The 14,732-nt window shown below is 48.1% G+C and overlaps 1 pseudogene; it reads left to right on the forward strand.

Moving 5' to 3' along the window:
* The first annotated feature begins 640 nt into the window (after positions 1 to 640).
* The window catches only part of LOC147991634 (flotillin-like protein 2), a 61,992-nt pseudogene continuing 47,900 nt past the window's right edge, over positions 641 to 14,732 (forward strand).

The following is a 14,732-nucleotide window of genomic DNA, read 5'->3' on the forward strand; positions in this document are numbered from 1 at the left end:
CAAGGAGAATACGGTGAGGACTTGGTGTCCTGAGCTGCGTGTTCAGGACTGGGTGTCCGGGACTGTGTGTCCTAAGGTTTAAATACCTAGCCGCTCCAACCAGACGTACAGTTGTCACAGCAACTGGAACTGGTCCAACACATCATTGTCTTCAACGAGTCACTGGTTTCATATTCACTTCCTTTTACTTACTGTTACTCATTGTGAAGCCAGTGCATGCTTGCTATACCTTTTGTCCTCACAATGTAACTGTATGATTTGTTTGGCTTCATAACTTCTTCCTACCTCATCCTTATTACACTGCAGCTACTTGTCATTGTGCTTTCACTCTATTGAATACTTGACCATGGCTTGCCTAGTGTAATCTAACTTCCGCTGCATAGTGATAGGATTATCTCTACTGTTTGTCTTCATAACTTCCACGTTTTGAAGACTTTCATAAAAATCGCCTATACACCCCCCCTCTAGTCGAGATAACGCACTTTCACTGCTCCTTCCCCTGGTTACCGGCCTACTCCACCTCCCCTCTACTTCGTGTGGATCTGCTCATGTGCAGCAGTAAACTTTATTTAGGTAGAACTATTCTTCTAGGCCTTTTTTTGTTACTTACAAATTAACTTTTTGAGCCAATGCTTACGGCATGAAGTATTACCTAGAGTTCCTTAATCAATCTGCTTTTCCATCGTTTCATTTGGTTCAATTACTATCAGCAAGAACGCATTGTGAAACTGTTAGCTTATGAATGTGTGCTCTTCCTGCAATAATAACATTTGCAATGTAAGGGCCGAGGCACACCCATGCATCAGGATGATGTGCACCACGTGGGAAGTAATACTAATATGGCCTAAGTGGATAATGAAATATCCAAAGATACACTTGACTTGATCAATTTTTTCTCTGGAATTGTTCCTCATGATGCGCAGATGTAGATGCTATATTTTTAAAATTTCAAATCACCTATGCATGCCAATGTGATTCTTATCCTTTTCATTAGACAGTGTGTTCCCATCAATCCATCCATGCACTGAACCAATTTTTTTACTCTGTTCAGGTTGCAATTACAAACGAGTAGCATATGTATGCACTGAACTACTTGCATAAGACAGTGAAATACTTCTTACTCGCGTGAGTGGAATTTTGGAATAGAGAAAGAACATACAACAGAGATCACATAATTAATTGATTACATAAATCGAGATCACGTAAAACAAGTTTGATAGGTCCGTTGCATCGCACGGGCATTTTTGCTATATGTACTAACAGGTTCTATTTATTTCCTTTGATCGGTCAACACTCATATGTCCTATCTAGGTAAGAAGGAAAGAAAACCTAATGGTACAACTGGCAAAACAGTCAACGGCGAGCTTCATTGCCGCGTACGTGTCATAGTACCTGGCCATCACCGGCTGGGGCATTGAGGACTTAACGCTGGTGAAGAAGGCGTGGGTATTGGTAGAGCTCCAAGAAGCTGCCCTTCGTCCTGCCCGCCGTCTTCACCATCGTCCCCGGGTGACCACCCTGGAACTCGGCGACGCTACCAAGGCGACACAGTCTGGGTTGGTTCGGTCCCTCATCGAGCCACCATTTGGACCGGCCAACCACCACCGATGTCAACGTGCTGGGGCAGTGGCGAGGTGGGCTGCGTGTGCGGGTGCTGTGGCGAGGTGGTGGACATGCGGGAGCGCCAGCGATGTGGTCGGTGATGTGCCGCGGCAAGTGCGCGGTTGTTAGCCATGAACCTTTCGTAGCAGTTTTTTCATGAGCCCATGTTTTTTTTGTGTTCGGTCCTTGCCATAATTAGAGGATTAACCACGAAAAAAACATGACGTTCAGTTTGTTGTCAAATGGTGCCGTGATTTTCGGATCAAGCCATGTTTCTCATGTACTTCCTATTTCCTGTTCGACTGAATAGAAGTGCAGAAAGTGAAGACACCAACACGACTGAAAGCAGTCATATTCAGTTATAGAGGTATAGATTTATACAAGATATACACAGGCATGTGCGGCCAGTAACCCAACTAACTCCTGAGCTGACCTTGCTAATCCTTTACTCGCGATAAAGACGTAGACGATATGGAAAGGTTGTTACGGAGAGAGCAATGGGAGAGAGAGAATCACGTGGCGGCATGTGGACCTGAACATATGCTTCAGCAAAGAAAACATCAGCGTAGGATCATGGTGTGTGATTATAGGCGGAGGCTATTAAATATCACGCAGAAATCATGGCTGAGCGATTCTTGCACGATCCGAAGTTCACACCCAATCGACCGTTTTCCCCAGTTGATGGCCTGCATGTGTGCTGTGCTAAAATGGTCGCTGCCATGGCAGCGAAACCTACAGCTAGAACGCTGCCAGCGCCAAGTTGAGAACTCGAGATCATCAGTGGTGCATGCACGACAGCGGTGGCGAGAGGCTATGGTGCATGGGGAGGAGAGAAAAGAAGGAGGGGAAGCTTGGGGACATGGTAGTTTACCCGGGGGTTGCCGGTCGGCATGCTGAGAACGAATGGCGGCGGCAGTGACATTTTTTCTCAGCCCTCTTGGTCGGACCGGTTGAAGACCAGACCGTATCGGACCGACAATTTTCCAGGCCAATTTTAGCAGACCAAATCCTCCATTTTCTCTAACAAGCCAGGACCGAGCGTGTCAAACACCGATTGAGCCACGAGCGGTACGTCCAGCCCTGCCCACCGTCGAAGCGAAGCTCCTACTCCACGTGGAGTTGATTGCGCTGTTGCACTCGTACGGTAGGAGCCACGGGCACAACATGGTGAAGGGCTAAAGTTCTGATCGAGGGTGAGACCCGGATGCTGGTGGCGCAGCTGACCATGGACAAGATCTTCACCTACACCAAAAAGTTCAAGCAGGAGGTGTTCAGCAGCATGCAGAAGAAGCTGGACCAATTCGTCCTCTTCATCTACAATGCCACCGTGAAGCAGCTGGTGGATGTGCCGGGGCATGAGTACTTCTCCTACCTCGGCGAGAAGACACAACAGGAGGCAGCGAGCAGGGCCAAGGTGGATGTTTGTGGAGCGGGATGGCCTCACGTGCCAGAACGCCGCCAAGGTGGACGCCGAGAACAAGGTGCTCTCTGTGCGGCAGTAGGCACTACAAAAAAGACACATCCGTGACATTTTGGGCCGAACGAAATTTTTTTCTGTCATACATATGACACTTCTATGATGATAATTGTGACAAAACCCGATATCATCATAGATGTGGTGGGCTCCTACTTCTATGACAAAAAATCATGATAGAAAATGGGCTTTTCATCCTGGGCGGGCCGGAGACGTAGCTGCATGACATTCTTTGGGCCGTCCATGATGGAAAAAACCATGGTAGAAGCGAGGGGGAGGAAAATTTCGGGGAGTTCCCGGTTACGGTGGGAGGTCGGGGGCTGAGCGATGCGCGTTTCTCTCATACACGTACGCACGTGTGTGCGAGGCGTTGGCTCTAACTGAACCCGAGCGAGGCGTTGGGCTCTAACTGAACCCGAAGGATTGCACTGTAGGCTACGCATTACTGAACCCGAGCGATCGATTGATGGCTGTTAACTGAACCCGATCGAGCGATTCCTTCCCTACTGTTGCTAACTGAAGCCGATCGATGCCGCCTCCGGGATGAACAATGAGCGTTGCGGGGGGGGGGGGGGGTTGGATGAATAGTGAGCGGTGGCGTTGCCTCTGGATGAACAGGACCCCATGGTGTGCTGGAGGGCTGGATGAACAGTAGACGGTGGAGGGGTGCCCGTGGAGGGGTGGTTGAACAGGACCCCGTGGTGTGGAGGGCTGGATGAACAGTAGACGGTGGAGGGGTGCCCGTGGAGGGGTGGTTGAATAGTAGCCGGTGGAGTAGCGCGCGTTGGAGGCTGGATGAACAGGAGCCCGTGGAGGCTGGAGGAGGTCGACGGTAGCCCGTGGAGGCTGGAGGAGGTCGACGGTGGAGATGAACAGTATCCCATGGAGTCCCGTTTTGCGGTACGCCACACCCGTCCCGATGAACATGACCCCGTTTCGACTGTAGCGCTCCAACACAAGTACGTTTCCTCCGTTTTGCGGTATGCCACACCCCTCCCGATCAACAGGACCCCCGTTTCGACCGTAGGAGGTCCGCTTCGTCCGTTTTGCGGTACGCCACACCCTTCCCGATCAATAGGACCCCCGTTTCGATCGTAGGAGGTCAGTTTCCTCTGTTTTGTGGTACGCCAGACCCCTCCCGATCAACAGGACCCCGTTCCGAACATAGGAGGTCCGTTTCCTCCGTTGTGCGGTACGCCAGGCCTCGTTTCCATCGCCTGTTCCGTCCAAGCCCTCCTGATGAACACGACCACACATTCCGTTCCGACCCAGCCGGTTGGCTCCCACGCGTTCCGTTGCCTCCCGATGAACATGACGCATTCCGTTGCCTCCCCATGAACACGACGCATTTCGTTGCCTCCCCATGAACACGACGACGACGTTGTTTCTCCGTTCCGACCCAGCCATGCACACGAGCCCTGGCCGTACGTATGCGCGAGTAGGCGTTCGAGACCCCGCCCGTATGTACACATACGTGGCCATATTTTCTTTCTTGCACCCTGACCGCTGTACGTACGTGTACATGCTACGTGCACGCCTCTACTAAGACACGTACGCGCCTCTACTACTGACACGTGTGCGCCTCTACATCCACCAGTATATATGTACGTACACGTTCACGACCAGAATGACAACGCTACATACGCTTCAACCAGGTGGGTCCTGACTGTCAGGCACTTCCTTGCATGTGAAGATGTTGCTGGTGGGTCCCAACAGTCAGGGGGGCGAATCGTTTTTTTGCCCGGACGCACTTCCTTGCACGCGAAGATGTAGCTGGTGGGTCCCAGCAGTCAAGGGGGCGAATCGTTTTTTTTTTGCCCGGACGCACTTCCTTCGTGCGAAGATGTGGCTGGTGGGTCCCAATAGTCAGGGGAAACGTTTTTTTTGTGAAATACGGTGGCCCGTCCGGTGGGTCCCCGCTGTCAGGTGGAGGAATCATTATTTTGCGCGTAATAAGGAGGCACTTCCTTGCTGCGGCCATGGACCCAGCTGTTAGCCTCTCCACGTACAGTCCACGTCTGATGGAAGTCGTTCCTTGACCACGCCACGCCGAGAGCACCACGGCGGTGGATGACGGTGAGGACTAGGAAGGGGATGACTCGGAGCTGGGGAAGACGCAGCAGTGGATGCCCACGCGAAAAGGAGTACGAGGGTTCAGTGGTTCGGCTACGGTGTGAGGCTGCTGTGGCCGTAGAATAACAGGGGGTGTGGGTGAGTAGAGGGATGGCCTGGCCAGCGGTGGGAGTAGTAGGGGGCGATGAGGCCTCCGCGGCATCACAGCCGGCCACGGGAGGCAGGAGCACGCGGCACGACCGGCGCTGGTTTGGGCGGCTGGATCAAGAAGACCAGAGGTTGAAGAAGCACTACGGTCGTTGGATGAACATCGTACGGTAACAGGAGCTAGAATCGTTCATATTGACTAAGTTGACAAAGCCCTCCGTCCCTGTCAACTTGGTAGGCCCACAAGTCAGCCTCCCACTATGCTGGGTTCTAGCTGGCAGGGGGAATATTCATTTTTTTGTGCGTAATAAGGAGGCACTTCCTTGCGTGCGAAGATAGTTGGTGGGTCCGACATGTCAGCGGGGGGCACGTTATTTTCACGAAATATAGAGGCCCTTCTGGTGGGTTCCAGATGTCAGGTGGAGGAATTATTATTTTGCGCATAATAAGGAGGCATTTCCTTGTGTGCGGTGATGGACCCAGCTGTCAGCCTCTCCACGCACAGTCTACTTCCGATGGTGTCGTTCGTTGACCACGTTGACCATGCCGTGCCGAGCGCATCCAAGGTGGTGGATGACGGTGAGGCCCCGGACAGCAACGAGCCGGAGATGGGAAGACGCGGGAGTAGAGTCGCAGACGGAGAGGTGTACGAGGGTTAACTGGTTCTAGTGCGGTGTGGTTCGGCAGTCGGTGGAGAAGAACAGGAGGTGTCGAGGGGTGGAGGGATGGCTTGGCCAATGGTGGAGTAGCGCTTCATAGCGAAGCGTGCTAAGTAGAGCTACTAGCAGCAGGAGGCGGGAGGTGGTCCCGGCGGCGCTGGAGGAAGAAGACGAGAGATTGAAGATGGATGCCGGTCGTTGGATGTAAATCCAACGGCTAACATGTCAGAATCATTTGTTGACTAAATTGACAATGACTTGCGTTGGCTTCGACCTATTGGCCCACATTTCAGCCTCCAAAAATGTGGTACGTATTCAACCCATTTTTTTTCAAAAATTACAGTCTTTTTTTGCGCGATAGAATTTACAGTCAATTTGATCTTTTTTTGGAATTACAGCCATTAGCTGGGCTGGGTGAACAAATAATGTAGCGTCCATGTGGCCCATTTATTTTATTTCCTAAAAAATTACAGGCCATTTGCACTTTCTCGAAATACACGATTTTGCTGGGTTGATTCTAATTATAATGTTGGGTTGGGCCAGCAATGTTATCAAAAAATAAAAAGGGGCTGAGCATTTTGTTATAAATATATTTAAATAATAAGTGATATTATTACATTCGTCCTTAAATCTTACCAAGCTTTTGTACACAATCACTAGGATTTTCGTGCCAAAATAATCCAAGATTTTATTTGTTAAGAAATTATTTTGATGAGTTAATAAGATGTGGGATATTGTTTTCTTACATATGTAAGTATCTGTTAAATATATGATGACAATAAAAATAATATATAATAACATATAAAATAATTTAAATATATATAATATAGTTAGAAGGGAAACATAAGTTGGACCTGGCGTTCCTATTCTTATATAGAAAAATAGAACAGACCTCTGTGTTTTCTTCAAAAAAATACATAAATTGGGCTGCCAAAAATAAAACCTCGGATGGGAGGTCCATAGGCCGGTCGATACATGACGGCCCTAAGAAAATACAAACAGGCCTATGGACCTCCCATCCGAGGTCGTGGGCTGCGCATGTTAAAAATGAAAGCCTAGACGGGGCAGCCCAAAACCACATCCAACACTTGCCAAAACTTCGTCCCTCGTTTTCTGTGTGTTTCACACACTCGACATTGTGTGGGCATTTTGACTGTGCATCGTATGAAGATGTGCTATGCATGAATGTTGATCAGCATGATGTTAACTGGCTGGTAGTTCCATTTTCGACCATGAATAAAACTTCCAACATGATGTAAACCCTGTTTGAAAAGGCCGTGTTAATATAAATGCTCTGCCTCTGAAAGTTGCAGTTTCTTATCTGAAACTAAACTTGCGGTTTCTTATCTGAAATTGAAACTTGCAGTTTCTTCTCTGAGAATCACATTGTCTGCACTTTTATACTCCTATGAAACTACATTTTTAAGTGCTAAAAATAGATCTCTAGAATTCATAAAATACTTCATATGCTCAATACTGCAAATCTGAAATTCAAAAGACATTCGTATCTGAAAGTACTCTCAAACTACACAACACAAAACACAATTCGCAACCTGCAAATACTGACAACCCTAAGCTCCTCCTAACAATTCACAACATGTCCGCCTATTGGGCTGGGGGGGCAGCCCCTCCTATTCCTCGGCGACAGACAGCCGCCCCGTGAGACGATGTGAATGGCGAGGGAGACGATGGCGGGGAAGTGTCGTCGGCCAACTGCTTTTCTCCTCTTGCAGTTGGGTTCGATCGACGAAGACTCCACTGGCTCGCTCTGGCAGGACACTCTCACAAACGACACCCTGTAGATGCTCGATCCTTCAATCTCTGGTGGATGCTCCATCTGGGATCGATACTCCCACCACCGCTCCCTCACGATCGGATTCAGTGAATCTGTTTGCTCCATGGCCCAGAGGAGCAACTCTATGTACTCCGGCGCGACTCCCTCCGGGAGTATTGCCGCCTTTTCGCTCTGTTGCAGATATTTGGCCATGGATGTCACCGTCGCTGCTAGTTGGTCCTTGTTGTCAAACCAAGACTGTATCTCCAACATCCTAGCTAGCTTCACAGGGTCGCGGTCTGCGATCCTCACGTATCGGTTGTACTCCTCCATCGTTCTACTTCTCCACAGCACCTTCACTCGCCGGCGGTGGTTTTTGAATGGAAGAGGAGAGGAGTAGCGCTGGTTTTGGATTAGAACAGGAGAGGAGCGACGCTGGTTTTAGACTGGAACAGGAGAGGAGGGGCGGTGGTTTTGAAATGGAAGAGAGGAGCGGCGCTGCATTTAGATTGGAATAGGAGAGGAGCGGCGGTGGTTTAAGAGGAGAAGAGCGGAAGATCGGCGCTGGTCTTGGAAGTATCTTTTTGTTGTTTTGCGTATTTTGGATCAAAGTTTGACCACGTACTGTATTTGACAAGCAAAATGTGAATGCATGTCACCAACAATTGTATCGTTTGGTTCGTATCTGAATGTACTTTCAAATTATATTATTTTTGCAACGTATAACATATATTTTATGTGCGAAAATCATGGTCAATTATGACCCAGAATAAAAGGGAGACTAGTTAATGTGGGGTCGCTTTCTTAATTGAAGGGTAAATTGATTTTGATTTTGATCCACTCACAGCGCGCCGGCCCTCTCGTCCAATCCTAAATCGCTTCCGCACGCTCCTCTCCCTCTTCTCCATTGCAAAACCACCTTCTCTCCTCTCCATCATCTCCATTCCAAAACCACCGTCTCGCCTCTCCCTCTTCTGATCTTCTCCATTGCAAAACCACCACCTCTCCTCTCCATCATCTACATTCCAAAACTACCGTCTCGCCCCTCCCTCTTCTGATCTTCTCCATTGCAAAACCACCTCCTCATGCACGTGGCCCGGAGGCGCAGTTGTCGTCATTTTGATCTGAAGCGCTGGATTATAACATATAACACAAAAAATGCCACATGACAAGAAATCATAACCTCACTGCCCAAAGGAGACAACATGAATCCCGACGGACAAACTAGACGAGGAACAAAGCTCAAATTAAAGATAAGCTCGTAGAAAAGGGATCCGTCGATAGATGTCCTAATTAACATAGCCGGCTTCACCTAGATGGCAGCCGAGTAGTCACTGTTCGTGCATGTGCCCCCAATGACTAGCCCAACTCAGTTGTCGCTGTTTAACCCTTGTAGTGATCCGAAGCACATGACACCTAATTTTGCGAGATGACAAGAAACCTTTTTTAGATTTCTCACCACAACTACAGCCATGTACAACATAGCCTGCATGATATGTAGACGATAGCCAATCCAGGCGTGTCTGCTGGAGTCTGGTCACATGCATGGACGAACTGATCTTCCGTGTCTTGCAGGGATCGTCCAGGCACCAACGTAGTACAACACTTCTCTAGTACTATTGCTCGTCTCCCTCTTCTATTAAGTCACCTGACTTGCGGGGCCGGGGAGTGTGCCTATGGTCGGTTCTCAATTGCCGTCCCACATGTGTGTGCAAACACAATATGATGCGCGTTGCATTCGGAGAGCAGCGTGCCAGACCGACCGACCGTCTGGGGTGCGACATGAACGCGACGGGTGTGCTATATAGTCCGTACATGTGTATCGCCATTTTCTAGACGCTTTGCTCCATGGCGCGGGCGCAATCCATGAATACAAAAGTAGTATAGTGTATACTACTTAAAAGTCGAGGAAGGGCTTTTCCTACGCGGTAGGTAGCGGGGCAGTTCCGCCTAGTCGGTTCGACAGAGACGCGAGAAGACGAGGGAGTAGGCTGCTGCAAACGTAGGGCTGTGTGATTTGACAGCGAGTTACTGCTGGACAGGTGGGGCCCCGTGATTTGACTTGCCATTATCATTTTAACTTCAGCGCTACGACCGGCGTGAGTCTCCCGATTCCTGACCACCTCCATTACAAAGAAAGAGATAGAGAGGAGTAAAAAATACACTTATAGCCAACCTTGTTGTAGTATGAGTGACTAAGTGATGACTATGTATGACATGCCAACATCAGATAGCCTAACGCACCATGTTAAATCTCCAAGGGTGCAACCGCGCGAGCGACGCGACGGTCGTGGTAGGCGCGACCATGATACGGGCTGCTGGCAGCCCTTGGATCTGAGATCAAACGGTCGCATGCTAAGTTGCTGAAAATTTGCAGAATAACCCTCCAGGATAGGATATTCACCCATAGGTCTAGAATCACGCCATGCAACCGTTCGATCTCAGATCCAAGGGCTCTCGGAAGCCCGTATCATGGGAGAATGGAAAGCCACTACCCTGCCGTTCGCACGCTGGCAGTTCGCTCCTACTCGTCCCCGCACGTCCTTCAATACTACGTCGGTTCGCTCCTAGTCGTCCCGTCCATTCACATTACGGCAGTTCAACTAATCCTAACCCTCCTCCCAAATCCATGGCATCCCAAATCTCCACGATCGGCGGTGAGTACAAGGTTAGAACCATCACCGGCGATGAGTTCGACGTCATCTACACCCGTTCTTCTGCGATGGTGAAAGGATGCCTTTCTCGCTTCAGACGCATGTTCGAAAACTCAGATGATGAGTGGGTCACCTGGGCTAGATGTTGAGTACACCATAGTCCTGGGACCAGAGAAGGATCTAAAGGACGAAGAGAGGAAGAAGCCCGCTGTGATCCAAGTTTGCGTACATAACGTTTGCTTGGTCTACCACATATGCCATGCCGACGTTGAGTGCCAGGATTTTAAGAACTTCCTCAAGGACAAAACAGTGAAATTCATTACTGTAGACTTTAAGAACGACAGGGATGTCCTACGTCGGATAGGTCTCGTTGTAGGCAACCCCTTCGACCTCCAGAAGAATCGGGTGGTGTCCTCTCGTCAGCCTTCAATGCTGACCCTGGCAGGAGCCATGGTTCATCCTTCGTACGGTAAACTGGAGAAACCTCCATACACATTTCATCGTCATGCATGGCAGCGGAATGTACCAGATATAGACCACATCCACTATGCTGCAATGGATGGCTACCTTTGCTTCAATATCTACAAGGGTTGGATGAAGAGAAACAGCCAAGTGTGCGGTTCAAGCAAAGAAGTATCGTCCAAGAGGAAGAGGGACAAGGACGAAGTCGAGGACGTGGACGAGGACTCCGAGTAAGGTGGCAGTGTCATTGCTCATGGTGGTTCTAATGCAGTGTCTACCGGAATAGTTGTAAAGTTTAATTTCAGGTGTTCTTAATTTAATTTGAGGGGTGTGTTGTGCTGAGCCCCCAGCAGAACTATGTTATGTTTATTCTCGTTACTTTAACTCTTTAGTACGTACATACTAGTATTTCTTACATTTCATCTTTTAGTTGGTATAGTACTAACACTTGTTTCTTCACATTATATACGTACAATATATATATGGCCAACATCATATAGCCAGCAGTTTAGTTGTCAAAGAATTTCAGGGTGCTTAGTTTTGTCAAAGAATTCCAGGATGCTTAGAGGGTGCTTGGATCCAAGGGACTTATTTTAGTCTGACTAAAAATAGTCTCTTTAAGAGGCTAAAGTTCCAAGCACCACTGACTAAAGAGGGGCTAAATTTTTTTAGTCAGGGGTACCCCTACTAAAATGTGGATTACTCCTCTCTCTACTCATTTAACTCCTGTCCTTTAACACAGGCGAGTTCTGGATTGGAGGGTTTGGAGGATAATAAATGCTCATTAAGTTGATTTTAGCCTTTTTAGTATTTGGATCCAAGCATGGGTGAGGCTAGCATGTTTTAGTCCCACTACTTTTAGTCATGGGACTAAAACGTATCCATGCACCCTCTTAGTTTTATTTGAGGGGTGGGTTGTGCTGGACACCATTATTGTGACTAGCCTTTTTAATAGTACTATATGCATAATTTGGCGACGAGCGCTCTCTATATGTACCACCTTTTTTTAATTTCAAGTTTTGCTCCATGGCGCAATCCATCGATACTACTAGTGTACAAAAGTATACATTTTTAAAAGGCTAGAGGGCGGGGCAGTCTAGCTTGGTCGGTTTCATGAGAGGCGAGGGCCTTTGTGATTTGACGGCTCATTACTGCTGGAAGGCGGGGCCTTGTGATTTGACTGCTCATATAAATGCGCCGACGACCTGATCGAGGAGGAGCAAAGAACCGTGGGGTATACTCAAGTTTTCCACTGGAGTAGTACTGCGACGGAGGAGCATGAAACACGGCAACCCAGTGCCATATGGCGATAAAAAATGATCTAGTTTTCTAGTCATCTCATTGTTAGCATTGTTCTATTCATTCCCTAATAAAACCATTGTTCTATTCATGCCTCGCAGAGAACGTGACACGTGCGGCGAAACACCCGAAGCAAAAGAAGAAACACAGGAGCAAAAGAAGAAGGAAGATTATCACCCCAAATGATCTAATTCGCCGCGGAGTCGTAACTGCTTCTTCATCGCCTCCACGACCTCCATCTCCTTGCGCGTCTCCTCCGCCATCTTCTTCATTCTGTCCATGACGCGAGATTTCTCGATGCGAGCCTTCATCATCTGTTCCACGGCCGCATTTCCTACCTTGACAGCAGCCGGGTGCTCGATGCGGAGCTTTGCCAACTCCTCCTTCTGTTCCATGACGAGGGCCTGCAACATCTTCATCGAGGAACTACTATTCTCATGCAGCTTCCTCCAGTCGGCGTTCTTCTCCTTCAACAGATCGATCTCATGGTAGAGCTTCGCCTTGTCCTCCTGAAGTCGTAGGATTTCGCCGGTCGCCTTCTTCTCCGAGGCAATGCTCTTCTTCAGCAGCATCACCAAGCCGGCGGTCAACTCCCCCTGCTGATTGAGCTCAGCGGGCACGTCGTCGAGGCTCTCCTTCAGCAACTCCATGAAGCCTTGGATGAACTCCTTCTTCTTATTGAGGTGCTTATTGAGCTGATCGGGCATGCCGCCGAGGGATAACGACTCCAGCTCCGCCGGCTCAGCATGTTCGCCTCCGCGGCTAGGGCGCTCCTGGGAGCCATCGCCTGCCCGTGAGAGATCTTTCGAGGTCTCTGCGTGGTGGCGAGCCCTCTCTTTTTTTCCGCAGCCTTGGTTGCCGCTCCCTTGTTACGAGTAGTTCTCGACCTAGAGCTCTGCTCACCGGCCATGGCAACGACGGACGAAGAAGAAGCACTTATGAGGAGGAAAGGTAGAGTAATTTTCGGTTAGGTAGTTCCCCTTTTTATAACCTAAGTACTAGCACTAGTACTAATACCTGCATAGTGGGAACACGTTCAGGTTTGGTACGTACTAGTAGGTGTGAGCAGGCTTTCAAATGTGATGGGAACAAGGTAAAGATTAATTGATGGTTTTGGTTTCGAGGCCCGAAACGGCTCCCAATGAGTTTAGTGGAACATAAATTTCAAGTACTACACTACTCAAATGCATAAATATTATGTTACTGTCAAAAATTGGTACAAAATACAAAGGAGACCAATGGAAGTACTACTAGCAACCCATGATTTAACTACTCGCACGCACGCAGTGGAGTAATAATGTCTTTCTTCCGCCCTCATGTCCACTCAATTTGCATGCGCTGTATTAATTGACCATCGATGAAGTGAACGACTTTACATGCGTCAAATTATCACATGGGGTGGATCTTGGTACAAAATTGTGTCTGTCCGTGTACCCGCGTGTGCGTGCGAGGGAATGAGTGCGTGCGTGGCGTGCGTGCACATCTTCGCTTTGTGCATGTACCGCCAGTATGGCTCAGGGAGGATGAGTACATTCTTTTGGAACCAGCAGCACGTCACTGTGATCAATCCACGCAAGGAGGTCGTGACAACGCCTCCACATGTGCCACGTGGCTTCATGAACTGTAAGAGAGACACTGTGTAGCGTGCCATTGGTATTCTAATTTACGTGATTTGCACATACTCGAAGTACTAGTAAGGTACACGTGCATTGCACGCATCAGATTTTGCAACCAAATTATGAATAAATACCACACTATAGCATGTAAGCTCTGAGTCATATATGCCTGATGTAGCCCTTCGTTTAATTATTATAGTTCATCTCATTCAAAATCAATTAGTTTTTATAAAAAAGCTAAGAACGCGAGAATAGGAAAAACATGGGATTATAGTGGAATGTCGTCTTGAATCCTACAGGATTGTACGAGTGTTTGATTGTGCATAGAAAAAACGCAAAATTCTTTCAAAGAGGTTTGAGTGGATGGGATGTTTCCTATGAAATCTAGTGCAAATGAATCATATGGAAAAATTCCTATGGTTTACAATCCTACGAATCAAACAACCAAGACAGGAAAAATTCCTAATGATTAGAATCCTCCAAAATTCCTTTGAGAATCCTTTGAATCAAAGAAGCCCTTAATCTATTTTATGATTCATGGAATTGTGCATTGTAAAGCATAAAGTAAAAACAAATAATGGCAATTCAACTAGAATTTTTTTTGGGCAGTTATGATACGGAAGATTCTAGAACAAAAGAGAACCACTGTTGTTTTGAGGTTTGTGCATTATGCTTAAGTTCAACCATGGAGTCTGCTAGATTGTACATGTGGCAAAATCCGGTGGGGGGCTAGAAGATGGTGCGAGGGGCCGAGTGGAGGGAGACTATGAAGGAATGCACAGGTGCGAGATCGATATTTAGAGAGAGGGGGCGAACACGTGCGCTATTGCGCGTAGTGGCGGAACCATGAAAAATAAATGAGCTAGGGGGCCAAGCATTGCTAATCCTTTACGAGGAGGGTCAATTCATGAACTTAAACCATTTTAGCAGCAATTGTCTAATGATCACATTCATATTAGCCTCGATATATAG

Source organism: Triticum urartu, chromosome 1A, assembly GCF_056163025.1.
Source record: "Triticum urartu cultivar PI428250 chromosome 1A, HENAU_Tu73, whole genome shotgun sequence".
NCBI lineage: Eukaryota > Viridiplantae > Streptophyta > Magnoliopsida > Poales > Poaceae > Triticum > Triticum urartu.